Below are 24,769 nucleotides of genomic sequence, written 5' to 3' on the forward strand. Positions count from 1 at the left end.
TCCGCCTTGCTCACTGATTCTTGATGCAGTTTTTTATTTTATTTTATTTTATTTTTTTAAAGGGGAGTTATAAGCTTTCATTTAACAGAGCAAAAAGGAAAGAAGCAGTGGACATGCTTCTTGGGTGGCTACCTACCCTGTCACCAATGCTGTGCCAGTTTAGTCTAAGCCTCCCTCTTTCCTTGCTAGTCATCTGCCTTAGCACTTCTCATTGAAGTTCCCACTCTGGAGTGTCCTTATTGACATGAAGCATCCGATTGCCCCGAATCCGGTTCCTAAAATGTGGTTTGTGAATCAACAGCATTAGCATTACCTAGGAACTTGTTAGAAATATAGATGTTTTAGTCTCAACATAGACTACTGAGTCATGATCTACATTTTTAATAAGATATCTGGATATGTTATATGAATATTAAAGTTTGAGAGGTTCTGGCCTGGAACATGGCTTTATATCTAACCTTAACTGAAATCTGATTTGTTAATAGTGGTATCATCACAGAATTTTTAAATAGTTTATTAATTAGTTAATTTTATCAGGTCTTTAACAAGTATTATCCAGTGACCACTATATTTTCAGCAGTACATGTGTTAGAAGTTGGCGATAAGAATAGTCCCTACACCTCTGAACTCACAGCATAATAGGCTTATAAAAACAAAACAAAACCAACACCAAAACAAAAACCACACAATTTTTTCAAAGCATGTTCAAAGCTATATCTTCTTATTAATACTATATTTTTTCTCTTTACATCTTACATTTTCTCCCATGATCCATGGACTTCTTGAGAAAAAAAATCTAACTTAATATATTACGCTCTTTTCATTTCTTTTCTACTTCGTAACCTTTATTGCATTGCCAGTATTAGCTTCCAGAAGTAGTAATATCAGGCCCAAGTAAGAAAGTGAGCATTTTAAAAAAATTAGGTTCCATATTCTCAGATTACCTTTGATATATGCATCTCATCTTCAATTAGCAATGGCTCTCCCACTATGACATGGCATATTCTGGAATTTTACTGGTTTCACATTTATGTATGTATGTATGTATGTATGTATTTATTTATTTATTTATGGCAGGAGAAGGGCAGGAAATGATTGTACTTACTTATTGGACCCAGATAAGCCTGTTTAATTTTTGCAGATACCAGAAGAATACTTTAAACAATATTATCTATAATAACATCAGGGTGAGGGCCCTGAGGAATCATTACAGCAGGACCTTCGTGAGTTCATGTGAGCTTATAACTAAATCTGGTGACTTCATGAAAAGATTTAGTAAGAGCAGTGTCAAGAAGCTGTGATCTGTAGGAAAATAGCTGCTGCTTCTGTTGCCAAAGATGCTGCCATTCTTTGAAGTCAAAATCGCTAATCAATTTGAGTTTAGGTCTTTTGATCAATATCAGGTGATACATGGGAATTTATGGCATTTCTCTTATCTTTGAGATAGTTTTCCAGTTCATATTTTGACACAGTTTTTTGTTTTTGATTTTATGCCACATCCTGCCATTATGCTTCTCTAGAAACTTATATTAATACTGCTATTAACAACACAGAAAATTTCCAATATTTCAGCTTTTATTCAGTAGGTTTTTCTGGTTCTGACTTTTACTGCCTTTTTCTGCTAAAGTTTTAGTTGTCATGGTGCTGACCCAGCAGGTTACTTAAGTTTGGAGAAGAGTGAGTAGCATTTGTGTTGCTTATTCAGCATGTTATTTCTACTTGGAGCAAAGTGTGGTGGCTTCTAGTCCATTCTTAATTGATTTTTAGAATGGTTTTAATGATTTTTAAAATAGCATTTAATCCTATACATCTAGGTTTTGTTTGCCTCATGAAATCAGGTACTACATGAAATTGTCCAAGGCTACATCAGCCATCCTCTAAAAACAAACACACAATAACTCTGGAGAAGATTCTGTGTCTATCTCTGCTTACAACCATAATTTTTATGTGATCATTTGGCTTTTCAAAAATTGAATTCCAGTGATATCATTCTATCAAATATTTCAAAAATTTATAAGTACAAATATAAAGTAAACATATGTTAAAGAAGTCACTTATATAGAGATACAATGGATAAAATACATATGGATTCTATATGTTGATATGCAGGATAAATCTTAGACTGCCCTAGTTGGGATGGGCCTATTGGTCCATATACTATTCTGTGGGCTGGATGGTGGAAAAAAGACATGGCCCAAACCATAAAGTGGGCTAAATACAGACAGAATGACACTCAGAAACAAAAATAAAAACAAAATCAGAAGAATAAAAAACAGAGAATCAATGAAGAAAAGATTATATTGCCTCTGGGATATACTTCAGGACTCAAGAAGAGATGCTTCTGGGAGAAAAGAACCCATAAGGTGCACTTCTTGGACAATACAGTATAATAGACTCCAGAAGTTTTCTCTGTCTCAGCAGAAGAACCTCACAGATTGTTAAAGAATACTTTTTAAAGGTGGGAAAGGGAGGGAGATGGTACAGGAATTAAGAAGCATAGTAGTAAGGAGTAGAGAAGACAGGAAGATGTTGAGAAGAACTATATATACAACCAATGGGCATGGACTAAGGGAGGAGACAACTGGAGGGAAGGGAACAAAGGGAAAAGAAATTGTGACAACTGTAACAGCATAATCAATAAAGCATATTTTAAAAAAGAATACTTTTAAAAAAGTTAAAAACATGACTTTCATACCAATATAAAGTAAGAACATGTCAAAGATTTATTTAACTCATTAGTGAGGGATCCAAACTGGACTATCTATCATGGGCAAATCAGAATTAATGAAACAGATTAATAATTTAAAATAAATATAATAAATGTTCTCAAAAATTGAAAGAAGATTGGTTACATGAAGCACGAAAGAGCAATTATAATGAAGAGCCAACTAGATATACTAAACATAAAACTTATAACAATTGAAATAAAGAATTTCAAGAAGGGAGAAATAGTTGAAGGTTATAGGCAAAGAATAAATCAATAAACTGGAAGGTCAGTCTAAGAATACCTCCCAGGAGAAACAGGCAAGGATAAATACTACAAAAGGAAAAGTTATGATAAGGGGGGTAAGTGAGAAGTGCCAATATACCTATGGTGATGGAGTCTCAGAGAGACAAGAGATGTGAGGAAACAAAGAAATAATGACAAAGGATTTTCAGCATTAAAAAAAGATGAACAATAGTTATATGAAAAAGTTTATGGTGTACTAAATAGGATAAATAAGGAAAACTCTATGCCTAGAGGTGTGAAATCTAAGAGCATTAAATTCAAAGAGAAAAGTTTTAAATTCTAAAAGTTTCTAAAATAAAGATAATCCACAAAGTTAAATATATGAGACTGAAATAAGACTTCTCAGTAGCAAAACTGGAGACAAGAAGACAATGGAATTATAATGTCAATGTGTTAAAAAAAAAACAAAACACCTAAAACTGTGGGTTTTTTTTTAGAAGCAAATGCCATTTATTAAGGCCCTAGTTAATATAACATTTTTTTTACCTTGCAGGTATCATCAATTGCTCTGATAATGCTGTGTATTAAATATTAACATTCTTTCATTACAAATGAGGAAAATGAGGCTCACAGATGTTAAGCAATTTGTTTGGGTTAACAACTATAGTGGCAAAATGGGATTTAAGCTTGAATTTGTATAATTTCTAAGTCTGTTCAAACTATAATTTTATATTCAACTAACCTATTTTTTAAATGCAGGATCACAATAAAGATAGTTTTAGTCATGACATGGCCTTAGAAATTTGAACATAAAGACAATATTTTAAAGTTTTTTGAAAGAAATGCTCTAAGAAGGAAAGAAATAAGTCCAGGAGGATGCTTTGGCTGATACATAAATTATGAGTTATTAAATAACTTAGAAAAGTTTATTATGGTCCAAATAAGAAAAGTCTAATAAAGAAACAAAATATTTCATTATAAATCAGAACTAAATTCTAGGCTATATATCAATATTGCCAATGATGGATAAGTAGGGTACAGAAACCCGAGGAAGAATATGATAAAACACTTTTTCAATTTGTGAGAAAATATTCTTCTTTCAACCCACCTTTATTGAGGTATAGTTGATATGTAATATTGTGTAAGTTTATGGTGTACAGTGTGATCATTTAATATACATATATCGCCCTGACTGGTGTGGCTTACTGGTTTGGGTAACATCCCACAAATCAAAAGGTTGACAATTTGTTTCCCAGTCAGGGCACATGTCTGGGTTGTGGGCCAGGTCCTTGGTTGGGAGTCCCTGAGAGAAAACTGATCATTGTTTCTCTCACACATCGACGTTTCTCTATCTTCCTCTCTCCCTCCCTTCCACTGTCTCTAAACAAAGAAATAAGATCTTAAAAAATAATATATATAGGACTTCTGGTCAGGATGGAGGCATAAGTAGACATGCTTTGCCTTCTCGTGCAACCACAAGAAGAATTACAACTAACCTCAAAACAAAAAAACAACAGAACTGCCAGAAAATAAAACTATATGGAAGTCCAACAATCAGTGATTTAAAGAAGCCAAATTCTCCTAGAACACAAAAGCCCTGAACCAGATGGCTTCACGGGAGAATTTTACCAAACATTTAAGGAAGAACTAATTTCTATCCTTCTCAAACTATTCCAAAAGTCTAAGAAGATGGAAGGCTCTCAAACTCTTTCTATGAGGCAAGTATTATCCTAATTCCAAAACAAGGTTAAGATACAACAAAGGAAGAAAACTGTGGCCAATATCGCTGATGAACATAGATGCTAAAGTCTCAACAAAATATTGGAAAACTGGATCCAACAACACAGTCGAAATATCATACACCACAATCAAGTAGGATTCACCCCGGGAATGCAAGGAGGGTATAATCTCAAATCAATAAGCATAATATACCACATAAACAAAATGAAAGACAAAAATCACATGATCATATCAATAGATGCTGAAAAAGCATTTGATAAAGTACAACACCAATTTATGATAAAAACACTCAGCAAAATGTGAATAGAGGGAGCATACCTCAAAATAATAAAGGCCATATATGAGAAGCCTGCTGCTAACATCATACCCAATGGGCAAAAACTAAAAGCTTTCCTCCTAAGATCAGGAACAAGATGAGGATGTCCACTCTCTCCACTTCTATTTAACATAGTTTTGGAAATTCTAGCCATAGCAATCAGACAAGAAAAAGAAATAAAAGGCATCCAGATTGGAAAGGAGGAAGTAAAACTGTCATTATTTGCAGACGATGACAGTGTACATAGAAAACCCTATAGACTTCACAAAAAAACTAATCAACCTAATAAGTGAGTTTGATAAAATAACAGGGTACAAAGTCAATATTCAGAAATCAAAGGCATTTCTGTACACCAACAATAGAATTTCAGAGATAGAAACTAGAAAAAAATCTTATTTACTATAGCAAGAAGAAAAATAAAGCACCTAGGAATAAACTTAACCAAGGAGGTAAAAGACCTGTATCTGGAAAACTATAGAACACTGAAGAAAGAAATTGAGATACAAATAAATGGAAGCATATACCATGTTCATGGATGGGAAGAATTAACATAAATAAGATGTTTATACCACTCAAAGAAATTTATAGATTCAATGCAATTCCTGTTAAAATACCAATGACATATTTCACAGACTTAGAAAAAATACTTCAAAAATTTATATGGAACCAAAAACAACCCTGAATTGCCTCAACAATCTTGAGAATGAAGAACAAAGTAGAAAGAATCACAATACCTGATATCAAACTATCCTACAAGGCCATTGTAGTCAAAACAGTCTGGTACTGGCATAAGGACAGATATATAGATCAAAGGAACAGAACAGAGAGCCCAGAAATAAACTCAGGTCTCGATGGCCAATTAATATTTGACAAAGGGAGAAGGAGCATAAAATAGAGTGAAAATAACTTTCTCAACAAATGGTGCTGGGAGAACTGGACAGAGACGTGCAAAAAAATGAAACTAGACCACCAACTTACACCATACACCAGAATAAACTCAAGATGGATCAAAGACTTAAATGTAAGCCATGACACTGTAAAAAGTCCTAGAGGAAAATATAGGCAGGAAAATTTCAGATATCCCACATAGCAATATTTTCACCAATGTATCTCCTACAGCAAGAAAAATAAAGGAAAGAATAAACAAATGGGAATACATCAAATTAAAAGTTTCTGCTCAGGAAAAGAAAACATCAGCAAGGTGAAAAGGGATCCAACCATATGGGAAAACATATTTGCCAATGATACATTGAATAAGGATTTGATCTCCAAAATATACAAGGAACTTATATGACTCAACACCAAGAAGACAGAAAACCCAATTGAAAAATGGGCAAAGGACCTGAATAAACACTTCTCCAAGGAGGACATACAGAGAGCCCATAGGAATATGAAAGAGTGCTCAACATCACTAGCCATCAGAGAGATGCAAATTAAAAACACAATGAAATATCACCTCACACAAGTCAGAATGGCTGTAATCAACAAATCAACAAACAACAAGTGCTCGTGAGGATGTGGAGAAAATGGCACCCCAGTGCACCATTGGTGGGAATGCAGTCTGGTACAGCCACTATGGAAAACAGTATGAAATTTTCTCAAAAAACTAAAAATGGAACTGCCTTTTGATCCAGCAATTCCACTGCTAAGATTATACCCCCCAAATTGTGAAACACCAATTCAAAGAACCTATGCACCCCTATGTTCATAGCAGCACAATTCACAATAGCTAAGTGCTGGAAACAACCTAAGTGCCCATCTGTAGATGAGTGGATCAAAAAACTGTGGTACATTTACACAATGGAATACTATGCAGCAGAAAGAAAGAAGGAACTCCTACCTTTTGCGATGGCATGGGTGGAACTGGAGAGTATTATACTTAGTGAAATAAGCCAGACGGTGAAAGACAAATACCATATGATCTCAACTAATACAGGAACCTAATGAACAAGCTAACAAAGGAGCAAAATAGAGCCAGTGGTATGTAAACAAGGGACAGACTGACAGTGAACAAACGGGCAGGGGGAGGGGGAAAAGGGGAGGGAAGGGAAAGGGTCTATTCAAGAACGAGTATAAATGACACCTGGACATGGACAACAGGGTGGGGAATAACTGTGGGAAAGGGGAGGTGGACGGGACAAGGGAGAGAAATGAAGGAAAAAAATGGGACAACTGTAATAGAAAAACAATAAAAAAACTAAAAAAAAGGAAAAATTAGAATAAAATCTTACCATTTGCAACAGCATGGATAGACCTAGAGGATATTATGCTCAGTGAAATAAGTCAGTCAGAAAAAGACAAATACCATATAATTTCACTTATGTGTGGAATCTATAAAGTACAAAATAAATGGACACACAAAAAAAGACACTGAAACAAAATCATAGACACAAAAAGGGAACTGGTAGCTGTCAGAGGGGAGGGGTTTTGGGGGACTGGATGAAAGAGGTGAAGGCTTGAGAAGTATAAATTGGTAGTTGCAAAATAGTCACAGGGATGTAAAGTAAAGCATAGGGAATAAAAAAATTATGCATTTCTGTTCAGTAAAGGACATTGCAGACAATATTAATAGACTTATAATGGAACGGGAAAAAAAACCTTGAGATCTCAAACTGACAAAGCTTAATTTACAAATATAGAAAGAATTCCTGAAAGTCCACAAAAAATTAACAGCAAAATGAGAAGAAATATGAGTAACACATGTGAATAGACAATTTACAGAATATAGAATTTAAATGGTAGCAGGTTTATGAACTTATCTATAATCTAAGGTATTCAAATTAAAACAACAATAAAGTGTACTTTTCACATATCAGAAACTAAAAAATAAAAAGGGTGTGTAAATATTGAGGACTGACAAGAATGTGAAGAGGCAGGAACTTCCTTATATTGCTAAAGGGAGTGTTATCTGCACAGTCAATGCCGACAGCATTCTTGCAGTGTTTGGGAAAACATGCTCCTGTCCTATGACCTAGGGGTGCCCCACTTGGGTGCATATCCTTTGGAAACTCTACAAAAATTTATAGGGCAACACATTGAGGAAAGGTTTTTGCTCCATTATTTTTTGTTGCTGAGAGCTGGAGGTACCTCTTCTATGGTGGATTGAATTACTGGTCCCTAAACTTCCTTCTTCTATAGCAATGTAATGAATTTACCCCCTTGCCAGAGCTCAAGGAGGACTGGAAGGAATTATTACTTGGCTTTAAGTTACACCTTGTGACTTATATTCACATAAAAACCCCTAGATAAATGCCCATAGAAACTTTATTTGTAGTGCACAGGAACTGAAGTAACCAAAATGTGAGTGGTTAGACAAACTGTGGTGTATTTACCCCATGGAATATTATTCAGTTATGAAAAGGAACAAATGATTGATACACCCAACAACCTGGATACACCTCCAGAGTTATGAGAGTGAAAACAACCAATATCCAGATGATTACATACTGCATGCTGCCCTGGCTGGTTTAGCTCAGTGGATTGAACGTCGGCCTGCGAGCTAAGTGTCGCTGGTTCGATCTTCCAGTCAGGGTACATCAGAGAAGGAAAACTCTGACTCCAAAAAACCTCCGCTGCCTTGCGGCATACCTCTTCAGGGGAAAGGCTAAGGGAGTAAACCCCGACAGAAAATCCGGAGCCGGAGTCCCTAAGGCGGTTTGACGTTGTAGTCAACACCGGCAACTCCTGCGGCGCACCTGAAGCCAAGCTGTATCGACTCCGTCTTTCCCTTGGACCCTTCAGCTGCAAAGAGAGGGGGGGTCTGCTGCATGGGCAACAGCAGACCCTCCATATTACCCTGCCCAGGCTCTGTAGCTTCAGCGTCATCACTAGATGTCGATTCAACACGGGAGGAGACAGATACCATGTCACTCCCGAGTCGGACTGCACAGCCATTCTCGGCGGTGCAGATAGACTCTTAAGAAGCTACACCATTGTCTCTCGAGACGGACAGCTGCCGACATACTGCATGATTCCATTTCTATAACACTCTTGAAATGACAAAATGACAAAAATGGAGAACGGATTGATAGTTGCCAGGGGTTAAAGAGATGGTGTGTTTAGGAGAGAAATGGGTGTGATTGTAAGTGGGCAACAAGAGGGATTCTTGTGATAATGAAAATGATCTGTATTTTGAATGCATGAATTTCAACATGCTTCACTCTTACTTCCCAGTCTTTGCTTTCTTGCCCACTCACACTACCCAGAAAAGTGCTGATAAGGGATCTGGCCAAGGACATGATTATTCCATGGTACTAAGTGATGCAGCTATCATGTTTCGGCAAATACATTAATGGACTTTCTCCTACTCATTCTTTTTTATTGGATTTTCCCCTTTGGATAATATAGGGACTAAAAGATTGTCTTTACTTAGCTTAGCTATCACTCTTTCCTCTCTAGCACACGAGTCACTGGATGGCTAAGGGAAAACTCTGGTGTGGGGCCTATGGTTACGTCACTGTGAAGAATAGGGTGCAGCAAACTATGGCCTGTGAACCAAATCTGGCTTAATGCCAGTTTTTGTAACTAAAGTTTTACTAGAAAACAGCCATGTCCATTCGTTTACATATTTTCCAGTACTAACTTTTCTCTACAATGATAGAACTGGTTACTTGTGACAGAGATTGTACAGCCCTCCCAAGCCTAAAATATTTACTGTCTCGCCTTTCATAGAAAAAGCTTTTGGATGCCTAGTTTAGAACACTGTTTCCTGGAGTATGATGTATAGAGTACTAATTCCAAGAAATATTAATAGTTTTTACATAAAAATGAGCTCCATGGTTAAACTTGTGAATTAGCATGGTTATACAGTTCTAGCACATTTTTCAATTATAAATCTTTTCAGTGCCTTAAATACATATGTTATATATGATGTCCTTATTTGTTTATATATTTAAAGTAAATCAATATAAGTACAACTATAAATATAACTATATAAATAATAATTTAATAAATTAAATTATATTTAAATTATAGTGCAATTTGTGATTATCAAAAAGATGGTAATAGAGTGTTCAAAGTTTTCTAAAGGCACCTGGCCATATAATGCCTTTGACATGGATTATTCTATGGGGCTAGTGATCCATGGAACATACTTTGGTAAATTTGAGTCTGGATTGCTAAAACTGCTTATCATCCAAGAAGAAAGTATTCTTACATGCATTCACTAGGATCAAGATTTCCAAATAATTGTTTGGGGTCAAATCTCTAGCTGAAAACAAATAATGTGTAATTTCCCAACTTCCTCTATATGCTCTCTTACAGATCTAGTGAGTGTGGTTGAACATGGGTCTCCTTTGCAGTAGATCATCAGACTCTGGATCTGGCTTAAGCTTAAACACAAGTTCTTCCAGGGAGGTTTTCCTGACATCCTTTTCTCCCTATGTCAGAGTAGGTTAGGGACTCCTGCTATTGCATTATAGCATTTGCAAATGTTATTATTGCTAGTGACTTTTATTAATCTTTCCACTCCTTTGTGAACTCCGTGACGGTTAGAGGCCTCATTTTTGCAGCACACATTGTAGTCACTTATTAAATGATGAATGATTGTGATGCCTCTGCAGGCCTGCGGGCCTCTGGGTTGCTTCTATAAGTCCCACCTTTTCTTCTGTGTGCTCCAGTGCCGAGGAGTGGGCTAATGCTGTGTTGTCTTTGATTTTGTCTTATAGTTTCTTCCCAAGGTTCTGGGGCCCTGCACTTGAATCTCAGCAAGGTGATAGGGTCCTTGCTGTGCCTACTGTTGTTCTTGGTCTTCTTTCCTGTTTCCCAGTGGCTGTAATTAAATGGATAGATGGCCTTAGATTAGAAATGATTGATCTTAAAACTTTCAAATTGGTCCCCTGGATTCCATTTACTGTACTAGGACCTTGTACCATCTGTTGCAACCCTACTGCTGACAGTTGGCTGAAATAAGATAGAATTTGCCACTCTTTCTGGATGTTTGCCTTGCTTGACTGCTGGAACCCCTGCTGTTGGCTGGGTTCACATCTTGGCCTTAGTGAGTTGGTGTTGTACAATACAAACTCCTGACTTTTTCACTCTCCTATTTAACTCAAGAAACCACTGTTTGTCTATTCTTAGTCCACTGCTAAAATAATAATGTGTGAAGAGATTCAGACTTTATAAACTAATCACTGCTGCCTTAATTGTATTTTCTTTCCTGCTCATTCTTAGGGGTTGTTGTTCTGAGGTTCAACTACAGTTATTTAGTAAATGTTTATACACTTCTTATGAATTCAGTAAAAGTCAGTTAAAGAAATCCTGCCTTATAATTAAGAAATTAAATCACAAAACCTATAGACTTGGGTTAGAAACACAGGAACTTTAACTGGAAAAAAATGAACAGGGAGCCTGAGAGAGATTAAATTAACTTTTATTTTCAATGCAATATCTTCAGAACAAACTGGTGAAGTATGGAGTCGGGAAAAATCTGAATAATTTAATATTGCAAATTACTTTATTGATGGATATTCTGCTACATGTTTAATATTTAACTTCATTTTTGCTGTATGTATTCAACCAGTATATCAGTGATAGACCCCAGCAGACATTATATTTTCACAGAAAACTTCTTCTGAGACTTTTTTTGAATGTATAATTAAGACCAATAAGAATTTGTTGTATACATTGTAGCCTTAGGAATGTGTTAGAAGTCTCTGGCACAACCTGTATGCAGAGAGTTTATCCTTAATTCTCACCAGGGAGTGGACACTGTATAATAAAAGAAACAAAAGAAAAATTATGAAACTAAAAGGCGAGAGAGATCAAAGTCAAGAGCCCTATGTTAAGTCCTACTTCTGCCCCTAGTCTCAGCAAGTACTGTGGTGCCAGAACTATTTAGAAGACCAAGAAAGAACTACATGTTTTAATTAAATAACACATGGCAGAAAGCACAAGATACCAGCTTGGGTTTATCAGGCAGAACAGGAGCTATCCTTGTGCTAAACAGACAGGCACCAAGGAAAAGAGAGAACCCGAGAGACAAGTCTAAAAAAGCTTGGGAGCTATTTAATACAACATCTTAGGATGAAATCTAACGCTCCCCATAGATGTGAGGGGAGCCGCATTTGAGAAAGGCAGCCTGGTGTAGAATAATGATGGAGTAAAGTAAATGACACGGAACTATGACAAATTCAAAACCCAATTGGAAAATTAGGGAAGAGAATGAAGTGTCGTGTATAATGACACCCTGACAATTACCCTCAAGCAGCGGGGCATGTCCTGACACATTTACCTATCCTGGTGCTGCAGGCATGGGTGTCTAGGCTTTCTGTCTGCACAATGAGCCTTTGTGCACCACTGTGGCCCATTTTCCGTCTCTGTCTCTGTCAGGCATGAGGCTTAGATGACTGGCTTCTGTTACTTGTCTAAAGGAGCTCAGCAGAACAGACACTGTAGGACCTGCAGGTCAGCTGTATTTGTAGCTTTCGAAATGAAGACAGACTGTTTTTAAAAATGGAAATTACTAATACCAAAAGCCAGTTATGAAATTCTACAAGGAAAAAAATTCCAAAAAAGAAACTGACTCCTAGGCCTAGACAAGGTGTCAAAATTTAGGATTATTTTATCCTCCTGTATACAAAATTACAGAGAAAAACAAAGCAGCAGGAGGTCCAAACATGTCAATCAAAGAGGAGACAGCACATTTTAGACTGGGAATATAATTAAGTAGAAGATACAAAAATAGGATTTCCCAACCTGGCAAGTGGAAATATAAACCAACTGGCAGAGGAAGAGTGGAGAGGATATTCCCACCCTTTTGGAATAACTATAAAAAAAAATTAAGAAGCAGAAAATTTGTGAAGATAGGGGAGGCAGATGAAGAAAACCTATTAAGTGTGTGGAAGTACAAAGTTGCCAAAATCTGAGACAAGCCTTCAGCAAACTAATTTGGGGGCAAAGGTACTAACATTTTTGGTAAAAGATTAATAAGAGATAATTCATTTTCAGAGTTTATCTGTTATAAATTTGGCTGCTAATAAAGGAGTTCGCCCCTGTGCTCGAAAGAAAATGAAATATGCTCACATTTTGAGAAAATATTATTTCACATCACCATCCCCATTAGTATGAAGTGTCAGTCACTCTAATGTAACCCGAAGAAATCAGCAGTACGGACCCTGCCTGCTTTCACAGACCTCTGTTCCACGCTGCGGTTTGTTCAGTTAATGGTATTGACAGCTATATGCCTTCCCTCTTATATTAATTGCATTAAAAAATAAGTACAGATATGCATTGTGTTCCTTAAAAGAGGCTGGGATGAAATGAAAAAAAAAAGCTGTTTAATAAAATATAATGAAAGTATTTTGCATTCATTTCTCAACTGTAATAAGTGGAATTACAGTGGGAGGAGGAAACCTCTCACAGCTGGACAAGCCCTGAGAGTCTTTCCCTTATTCTTACTTAAAAGCTATCAATTTAGAGCTGTCCTGTGTATTGCCCTGTGAATTGAACAAGCCTTTTCAGTCTTTAATTAAGGGTGAAAAACTCTTTGAACATCACAGCATTCATCGGTTCATGTGTGGAAAGCCTGGTGTAACAAAAGAATTTAATCAAACTACAAGCCTAATAAAGACTACATTGCCTGAACTAAATGATGTTATTGCAGTCGCGGCTCATAGTTTTACATTTAAAAAAGCGGGTCAGAGTATTCATTCATCTTGATTAGCAATGCCAACCTAATTACTTCTGGAGGAAACAGTAATTAGCTGGAGTCTCACCTCATTAATCATGACATTCTTGTAGCAGACTATTTTTATCTGATAAATGGCTTGGATTGGAACAAGGTGTATATTTGAATTCTAGTTAATTGTACACAGCTTGCTGCATAACATTTCACATTTTTATCATTTAACTGCTTCCTTTCTGTGAACCTCTTGAGGAGCTTTTGTTGGTTACTCGCATTCTTGCAGTGAAAAAAGTATCTGACTTAGTGAGAGGGTCAGTTGTTCTTGTTAGTTAACGTATCAGAAATGGCATCTCAAGGAAACAGAGGAAAGAATAAAAGATGTCTATGGGTAGGTTGTCATTCAAATTACTCTGGGACAGACACTTAATGTAAAGTTTCTGCGGTGAATTCAAAGTGAGTGATAGCATTTTATAACCTGGCACAGTTGTTTCCATGTAATCAATAACAATAATTGATAACGGCAGTTATCAATATATAGTAGGCAGGGAATCATAGAAAATTTAGTCAAGATTTTCAGTGTTCTGAAACCAGTGCCAAGGAGTACACCATCTTTAAAAAGTGCTAGTACAGTAATTGGAATCACAGTCTACTTAGCTATGGTGAGGGTGATGCTTTTGTGAAGTTATACAGCTGCGACCACTTCTCTTTCCCTAAACCTTGTGTTTCCCAGGATTAAAACTCATAGTTAATCAAAACATCTTATATGTTGCTTTACTCTGGTTCCTTTCCAATTTATGAGTCTCAGTGGAGCCTGAAATGAGCATCATTGAATACAGAGAGAATTCTTATTTATTTATTTATTTATTTATTTATTTATTTTATTTGATTGTATTGTTTCATCACCATTTATCTCCCCCCATCCCTTCTTCCACCTTCACCCACCCCCTCTATCCGCAGTCACCTCACTGTTGTCCAGGTCCATGAGTTTTTTTCTCTTTTTTCCTTTTTTGCTTGATCCCTCTACCTCTCCAAACTCTTTCAGAACTGTCAGCCTGCTCTCTACGCGTCTGTCTCAGTTTTGCTTGTTAGTTCAGTTTGTTCATTAGATTCCATATACCAATAAGATCATATGGTACTTGTCTTTCTCTGACTGACTTATTTCACTTAGCATAATATTCTCCAGGTCCATCCATGCTGTCGCAAAGGGTAAACATTTTCTTCTTTTTTACAGTCAAATAGTATTCTGTTGTGTAAATATCCCGGAGTTGTTTTATCCACTCATCTACTGATGGACATTTAGGCTGCATCCACATCTTGGTGATTGTAAATAACGCTGCAATGAACATAGGGGTGCTTATATTCTTTCTAATTAGTGTTTTGTATTTCTTTGGATAAAGTCCCAGAAGTGGATTTGCTGGGTCATCAGGCAGTTCCATTTTACATTTTTTGAGGTAACTCCATACTGCTTTCCACAGTGGATGCACCAGCCTGCATTCCCACCAACAGTGCATAAGGGTTCCCCTTTCTCTACAACCTCACCAACACTTATTATTTGTCAACTTATTGATGACAACCATTCTGACAGGTATGAAGTAATATCTCACTGTTTTAATTGCATTTTTTTCTGATGACTAGTGATAAGCATCTTTTTATATGTCCATTGACCATCTGTGTGTCCTCTTTGGGCAGAGAGAATCTTTGATTTGTACCTTGCAGAAATGTAGGATGCTTGCTTGCAGCTAAGAGCAATATCAGAGTATTACTACTAGAGAATATTAATATTGATTGCACAGGATAGCCTCATTTCCCTATGCCCAAAGTCAGGCTCCTCAGTTTTGCATTTTACATAATAGGAATGGGTCTAGTTCTTCAGGGCTGACTCACATTAACCAAGTTTAGGATGATTGATTTATAAAATAAGAATGCCAGTTTTTAAAAAAGTCATCGAGAAATGACTTCACATACACGGACACAGGATTAATATGGATTTTCTATGTTGTCCAGCTAGACAGAAAACAAAATAGTAATTAGCCAATTTAACAGTATACAATGTGAATTATTAGCATAAGGACCATGTTTATCACAAGCTTTATCAATACAGCATTATTACTACATAGAAAACCAGATCATACTTGATGGTTGCTTGTTGGTCAAGTAAACAGAGTAGGAAGAGTTAGATAAACCTCATGTTTAATGTAATCAACCTAACATAAGATACTGTTGTTGGTTATGTGCGAACTTGCCATCTTTCTATTAGCATTGGTGTTATCAGCAAGGCTAGAATATTCCAAACCCATTAGTCCAGTCTCATCTCCTCTTTCCTGGACAATGCTAGGTGGACTTGGCTAAACTTAGCCTCAACTATTCTTTTAGTTCTAGGCTGAACACTGCTTTTTGCCTAATTTGTTCTTCTTTTTTATATGTTAAAATAATTATTATAGTTATAATTGAGTGTTTACCCAAGAACCATTCTGACTGGTATTTTTTTACTTCTAAGTTTTCTGGATACCTCAGTGAAGCTAAATATAGAAGTCCCTCCACTTATAAAAAATGTTGTTTCTAAGTCCATTTGCACATCAATCAAAATGACACTACACCACTTTAAACATGAAAATAATATAGGCTTTAGGATTAGCTATAAAATGAATAACAAAACCACAACAATATTCCTAAGAAGAGCTTAAGCTTGCATTTTTCAAGAGAATTTCCACAAAATGTAAGTTTGAAAAGTTGAAACTAGCTATGCTTTTCTCCCAATTAGTATGTACCTATTAGACATCTTTTCCCTGAGTGTTGGTTTTTGTCTACATTGCAAATCTATGGAGGCTGTTGAAAGCTGCCTGCCTCATTCTCTTTATAACTAGGGTGGGAGAGCTGCTTAGTGCTTCAGGGGGGTTTCTTACCATCTCTGGATCTCATAAGAAAATTGGGCATATTCAAACAAGGCCTTGACCAAGGAACTCCCCCATGGATTGTAACAAAGGTTTCATTTGCAATATATTGACCATGCTTGGCATTCAAGTCCTCGAACAAATAATCAGTTATAACAAATTACCGTGAGGTTGCCAGATGTCCAGCTTTGATGCTCATCATCTGGCCATATCCTCAAAGTTGTTTATTGTCCTATTTACTTTTCCTCATCTGCTGCTGATTACTGTAGATGAAATAGCCCTGGCTTTTTTCAAATGTCACACATATGTTTTTTCCCCCTAATGAATTTTTCTTATGGTCCAGTGATTCATCTCACCTATATGTGTAACATCTCATCATCTTCCCTCTCAGTTAAATTTTTTATCTCTTTATTTCTATTATAATCATATACCTCTTATTACTATGCTGCACTTTAACCTTACTGCTTTTTAACTGGACATGGTATGGCTAATAATAGCTTTAAAACTATAAAATACTTCAAAAACCATACAGAGACACAACAAAAAAAGGTTTTCTGTGAGACTAAAGTGAGTGTATGACCCCCTATGTCATCCCTTGATAACAAAGTTGACTGTTATTTTCTTGATTGAAATAGAGTGTTGCTTTTTTCTATCTATGAAAATTTGTAAATGTAGAGGTTGAAAGTTGAGGACTTTCTATTCTGATCATACTGTTTGGTTGGTGATGTTATTTTTGTTGAAAATTTTTAATGTTATAAGCAATAATAATAATTAGTAATTCTTTTGATATTTACCAGTGTGCAGGCACTATTCTAAGTGTGTTACATATATTAATTCATTTAATTCTCATATCAACCTTATAAGGTAGGTATCATTTTTATTTCCATTTTACAGATGAGGAAATTAAGTAACATACCCAAGGTCACACAGTGAGTAACAATAGAGCTGGGATTTGAAGCCTGGTATTTTGGTTCCAGAGCGCACTTAAAAAAAAATTTATTTGTTTGTTGTTTATTTTATTTTTAGAGAGAGGGGAAAGGAGAAAGAGAGGGAAGAAAAACATCACTGTGTGATTGCCTCTCACTTGCGTCCCTAACTGGGGACCTGTCATGCAACCTAGTCATGTGCCCTGACTGGGAATCGAACCAGCGACACTTGGCTTGCAGGCCGACGCAGAGCCCACTTTTAACTTCACTCTTAACTACTTCTCATGGATTTCTTGTCACAATGTTTAAAAATACAGAAAACTCCAAAGAAAGAAAATAATATTGACTGATTATCCCACTATTCAGTTAAACTATCGTTTTTATTTTGATACATATATTTACATATTCTTTTACGGAAGAAATTTGCGGTTTGTTTCACTCAGAAAATGTTAGGAGTATCTTTACATGAGTATAAATATATTTACTGTATCACTTTTAGAGATATCATTATGTTTTAGTATTTTTAGCTCTCATATTTACTAAAATGTTTTGTTTCCTATTACAAGCAATGACATGAATAATCTTGTGGAGAAACCTTTGTTCATATATATATATATATATATAATTTTAATAGTAATTTTTTTATTTGTTAGAGAGAGGAGAAGAGAGGGAGAAAGAAAGGGAAAGAAGCATCAATGTGTGATTACTTCTCGCACATCCCCAACTAGGACCTGGCCCGCAACCCAGGTCTGAGCTCTGATTGGGAATCAAACCAGCGACCCTTTGGTTCACAGGCTGGCACTCAATCCACTGGGACACACCAGCCAGGGCTATTTTGCTTTAGGAAAAGTTCCAGAAGTGGCATTACTAGATTGAACAAGAGGATGTATGTTTTTGAAGACTTCTTATACCTATTGCCTTCCAGAAATGCTATATCAGTTTATACTCCCACCATTAGAATATGAGCTGTCTACTTTCCTGTCTCCTGAGCATCATGGAATCTTAACATTCTCTTCTTTTTTTTTAAAATTTTTTTGTGTCCCAATTTGTCTGTGCCTTTTTTGTTTTCTGCTTAAGTATATTAGCCTTCTGTTGTATTTATATTAATTACTTTTTCTCTCTATGCTTCAGTTTAGTTCTGTAAAAATGACATTATAATAATAACTACATTAAGGTTGTGGGACTATAAGTTATTCACTTACATGCTGCATAGAAAAGTGTGTGGCACACAGCATTTGCTATTATTATTAATTACTTTTTCTAACTTTTATGTGTTAGATAACATGGTTTTTCTTGGTTATTTTGACTTTTAATATGTTCTCCATGATGTAGACAAATCATCAATTCATTTATTCATTTTTATAATTAGATATCCCATGAATTTTTCAAATATTCATATGCAAATTCATTTTTGTACCTAAATAGGAAATCATTTTTTTATCTTAAGTCTAAAGTTGAAATAGAAAGTATCTATCGTTGTTTAATCTGATATTGTGACATTGGAGATAATATTCTTTACAAATAGGTCTAATAGTTTTAAGTAATAAATTTATTATCCAGCACTTGCTGCTCTTCCTTCTCATGGTTGGAAGGATCTGTTATCCCACCTGCTATGCCACCGAAGAGGCTCAGTTTTGTTTCAGTTGCTGGGCAAGTTCTGGTGGTAGGGATAGATTTCTAGAGGCCAGTCAGCATCCTCAAGCTCAAACATTTTGGTAAGGTTTAAGATCTGGTGACTCTGTCATTAAGGCTGAGGCTCCATGTTCATTCAAGAGTGGCCTGGCTATCCTCAAGCCCAAGAGGAAGACCAGAGATTAAGACCTTAGAATTTAAGGTCTCCTTTAGTTTTGTCCTAATACTTCTGACTTCTTTATTCTCCACACCTTTAGGTCATCAGGTGATGATTATGATACTATCTCCCTAGCCCAAAGTATGAAACTAAAGATTAAAAAAACTCCTAAAAACCATATAGTTCATTTCACTCTCAAATGAATTCCTTCTACTATATTTCCATTAGCCATTTGTCAAGTCTTTGTTTGAACATGATTCACAAATGTCAGAGGCAGCTCATCTTCAAACAGTTCTAACTATGATGATAGGTTCCGGCAACTGTACTTCCTGAACTCTTTGTTCAACACAGTTCTGTCCTGTAGAATTTCATAGTTCCATTCACGTATTTGGACAGTTCTATTAATATTTGTAGATAATTATTGTGGTCCTCTCAGTCCTCCTCCTGTAAACAAAGTAGTCACTCTTAGCTTCTGCCTTATTTCTTAAATCTTTGTGGAATGATTCTGTGCCCTGTTACCCTACTGGTGCCTATTCATCTTGGTAATTTGTCTTCAAAGCATGGCTCCTAAAGCATTGCAGAATTCCCTGATATGGTGGGGCCAGAGGAGAGTAGATATAGCCTACTGCTTCCATTGTCCTTGGTTCTATAATTACTTTTTTTTAAGTTAAGGTATAGGTGACATACATTATTATGTTAGTTTCACATGTACAACATAATGATTCAACATTTATATTCCTTATAATGTAATGACCACATAAGTCTAATAACTCTGTCACCATACAAAGTTATTACTATATTATTAACTATTTTACCTATGGTATACATTACATCTTCAAGACCTACTCTTATTTTTTTGATAAGTGGTGGGTTGTACCTCCTATTCACCTTCATGTTTCTTACCCATCTCCTACCCCCAAACGTCAGTTTATTTTGTTTTTATGAATCTGTTTCAGTTTTGTTTTATTTAAGTTTTTGTTTTTTAGATTCTACATAAGTGAAATCATATGGTATTTGTTTTTCTCTGTATGACTTGATTTCACTTAGCATAATGCCCTCTAGGTCAATCCTTGTTGTTACAAATGGCAAGATTTCATTCTCTCATTCTCTTTTATGACCAAGTAATATTCCTCTATGGTGTATGTGTGTGTGTGTGTGTGTGAATCTTCTTTATCCATGTCTTAGCTGAATTCTATAATTCTATTAATATCTATTTTTTCTTTTTTGGTCAGCTATATCACGTTGTTGATTTATAATGACTTTTTCTCAAAATCTGAAGCTTTTTTTCATATACACAGCTATTAACTTTTCTCCACCCTCAGTCTACCCAATTTTGTACTTGTACATTTTTTACAAACCATGTGTAAGACTTTATTAGTCAACTTCACCTTATTAGAATCAACTCATGGTTGCACTCACTTGAATTTTTGCATGGATTTTCATTCTGTAAGGAGATATTGGTTATCTTTTCTTATTCTATCACATTAATTTTGAGGAAGTGCTACCCAATTCTTCAAACAAGTCAATGATGATGATGTTAAGAGAAGTATTAAGGTCAGACAGAGGTTTGTGTTTTCCCATTGGTGAGCTCTCTTCATGTCAGTACTCTGTTTATGGGTATGGTTGATCAAAAAAATTAAGACACTTTCTAATTGTGGATTTTATTCAATACATGTTTTTTGTCTCAATAAAGCAGTTCCAAAATTTTGTTTCAAGAAGATGTACCTAATCAAAATTGGCTGCCATATTAAAAAATGTTTTAGAGATGCTGCATATTACATTTTCTTCCTGGAAAGCAACAGTGCACATTATATATATTATTCTTAAAAATTTACATTCTGTTTAACTTATGTTTTCCAAATGTACTTGTCTGTGAATCCCGCTCCCTACATGCCTATGAATATCCTGTGGAAGTCTTTTCTTTGCAGACTCACATTTGGAAAATACTCCCTGCACAGGTAAAATGAGAGAGCCTTTTAAATGCCAGTCTTTTCCTTACCTCCTGCTCTAGGAATTTTATCAAAACAGAAAATGAGGTAGGTCTGGCTTGAATTGTTCATCAGAAATCTATGTTGGCTCCATATTGATCCTGTTTGGTTTTCTCAATTCCTGCCTTGCTCAGCAACAACAGAGAATTTAAGAGTTCAATTTAGAATTTGAGTTCAGTTAACGAAACACACTCTCTCTCATTCCTCATCTTTTAAGTATATTAAGTCAATATTAGCTCATTTCTATCTGCTGGGGCCATTCCTTTTTTTCTAGTTTTCTCTGTGCAAATTCCAATGTGGTTTAGCCATTTTGTTTTGCGATTTCTTTCAGAAGCCTGAGATGAAATTCACCTAGTCAAAAGCACTTAGCTCGTCTTATAAAGCTGCCTGGCATTTTGAACATGATTCTGCCTAATCTTGGTCTTTAATTCCACTTTCTGAGATTCTTTCTCACTTTTCTGGGCTTACTAGCATTTCCCTTGACAGAAGATACACACAAAGCTAGAACTGATATCCTGGATTTCTGTCATTTCTTCATTTTCAGTGGCCCCAAGCCTTGTATCTCTTTCTTTCTTTTCTTTTCTTTTTAAAGTTTGTTTATCTGCTCTGAAGAAAAAAAGCCCTTTTTGTTGATTGTTAGCATTTTTGAAAGCCTTTTCCTGTTCTCAGCTTTTAGCCTGCCTGACACCTTTGTTTCAATTCATGACACCCATCTATGGTTCACCTGCATTTGATTGCTATGTCTTCTCTTTTCTCTTCCTCAGCGGGATTATTTGACATCATGTTGTCAGAATTTTATATGTGCCAGCCTTCCTTTTTTCTTGACCACCTCCCATCTCCAAGTTTCTGTCCAAGGAATCCTGCCCAACTAATCATTCTGAAATCTATTTTCTTAGAGTGCTGGTCTTCCCATCACTGGTGATAACATACCCTTAAATAAAATGATTTAAGGGTTAGATTCCCCAGCCAGCTTCACTTCTTAGTCTCAGTGTTTCTGGGTCTTTTTCATTATTTTTTCCTCCTGGGAGATAAAATGATTGGCTGCACAAGTCAAGAATCCATTTTATCAGCAGGAAATAGCTTCCAGTGTTTATCTTGAAAGAAGAAATTTCCTAGTCATTGTCCAGTAAGAATTTGTTCTGGCAGACAGATTTATATATTATCCCACCATACAGTGTTAGAAAAATGTGAGGGAAATGCAATTAAGAGAGGCATAAATAAATGAAGTTAATTAAAACAGGGTTGTTGTGATAATTAATTTGGTTTACAATAGAGTTATTTGGATGCTAACAGGTCTTAAAATGCTTTAAGGCAATATCTTCTATTTCTAGCTCTCAAGGTATTCTGTGACTATATTACAATAAGTGAGTTTTACTAATTGATTTTTTGTTATAAATTATGCAGTTCTGGAAAATACAAGAATGCATTTAATTTACAAAATACATTAATTATTTTAGTCCTGGTTATTGATCATTTGTTCAGCACTGGTGGCTGATGAGAGGCATAGAAACTATCTGATGTTACCAAGAACAGATAATGACTCAGCCAGAAATACTGGCCACAGGATCCACTCTTCAGATATTGTGCTGTTGGCTGAGAAAATGCTATGGTTTAATAAAATTCTTTTTAAAAGACTTTATTTATTTATTTTTAGAGAGAGGGGAAGGGAGGGAGAAATAGAGGGAGAGAAACATCAATGTGCAAGAGAGAAAGTCAATTGGTTGGGGGCATCTGAGTGGCATGTACCCTGATCAGAAATCAAAGCTGTGACCTTTGTGATTGCAGGAAGATACCCAAACCACGGATCCACACCAGTCATGGTGGTTTAATTCTTAGGACAGGCTCAAGATGACTGCAACTCTTTCAGTAGTTATCAAGCAAGACCAATGATTATATATTTTTTAAAATTATGTTTTGTTGATTGTGCTATAACAATTGTTCCAGTTTTTCCCTTTTTAACCCCCTCTACCCAGCACCCCTCGCTCCGTCAGGAAATCCCAACACCTTTGTTCATGTCCATGGGTCATGCATGTAAGTTCTTCGGCTACTCCATTTCCTATACTGTAATTTACATCCCCATGGCTATTCTGTAACCACCTATTTGTATTTCTTATTCCCTCACCTCTCACCCAGGCCCCCAAACCCCCTCCCATCTGTCAACCAGCAAGATGCTCTCCATAGCCATGATTCTGTCTCTGTTCTTCTTGTTTGCTTAGTTTGTTTATTAGGTTCAACTGTTGGTAGATATGTACTTATTGCCATTTTACTGTTCATAGTTTTGATCTTTTTCTTAAATAGGTCCCTTTAACATTTCATCAAATAATGGTTTGGTGATGATGAACTCCTGTAGCTTTTTCTTGTATGGGAAGCTCTTTATCTGCTGTTTGATTCTCTATGATAGCTTTGTGGGTAGAGCAATTTAGCTGTAGGTCCCCACTTTTCATGACTTTGAATATTTCTTGCCAATCCCTTCTAGCCTGCAAAGTTTCTTATGGGAACTCACCTGTAGGTTAACCAACTTCTTTTCTCTTGCTGCTTTTAAGGTTTTTTCTTTATCTTTAACTTTTTTTTAACAAGATTATTTTATTTCATTTTTATTTTGTTTAATTTATCTGTTTTTAGAGAGAGGGGAAAGGAGAGGAGGAGAGAAACATCAATGTGCGGTTGCCTCTCACACGGCCCCAACTGGGGACCTGGCGTGCAACCTAGTCATGTGCCCTGACTGGGAATTGAACCAGCAACACTTAGTTCACAGGCCGATGCTCAATCCACTGAGCCACAGCAGCCAGGATCTTTATCTTTAACTTTTGGCATTTTATTTATGATGTGTCTTGGAGTGGACCTCTTTGCATCCATCTTATTTGGGACTCTCTGTGCTTCCTGGACTTGCATATCTATTTCCCTCACCAAATTAGGGAAGTTTTCTTTCATTATTTTTTCAAGTAGATTTCCAATATCTTGCTCTTTCTCTTTTCCTTCTGGCACATGTATGATGTGAATGTTGTGAGGCTTGAAATTGTCTCAGAGCTTACTGCTCTATCCCCCTCCTTTTTTTTATTCTTTTTTCTTCTTGCTCTTCTGATTGGTTGTTTTTTTTCCCTTATGTTCCAAATCATTGATTTGATTTTCAGCTTCATCCACTCTATTGTTGATTCCCTATAAATTGTTCTTTATTCTAATTAGTTGTCCTTCATTTCTGACTGAATCATTTTTATGCTGAGGCACTCACTGTTTCTTGAGCATTCTTAGAACCGGTGTTTTGAACCCTACACCTGATAGATTGCTTATCTCCATTTTGTTTAGTACTTTCTCTGGAGTTGGTTTTGTTTTTTCATTTGGGCCATGCTTCTTTGTCTCCTGATTTTGTCAGCCTCCCTGTGTTTGTTTCTATGTATTAAGTAGAACTGCTATAACTCTTTGACTTGGTAGCCTGGCCTAATATAGTAAGTGTCCTGTAAGGTCCAGTGGCACAACTTCCCCTATCACCCAAGCTGGGTACTTAAGGTGCACCCTCCAGGTGGGCTGAGCACACCCTCCTCTTGTAGT

This window comes from Furipterus horrens, unplaced genomic scaffold (assembly GCF_987537825.1).
Source record: "Furipterus horrens unplaced genomic scaffold, mFurHor1.1.pri manual_scaffold_4, whole genome shotgun sequence".
Taxonomy (NCBI): domain Eukaryota; kingdom Metazoa; phylum Chordata; class Mammalia; order Chiroptera; family Furipteridae; genus Furipterus; species Furipterus horrens.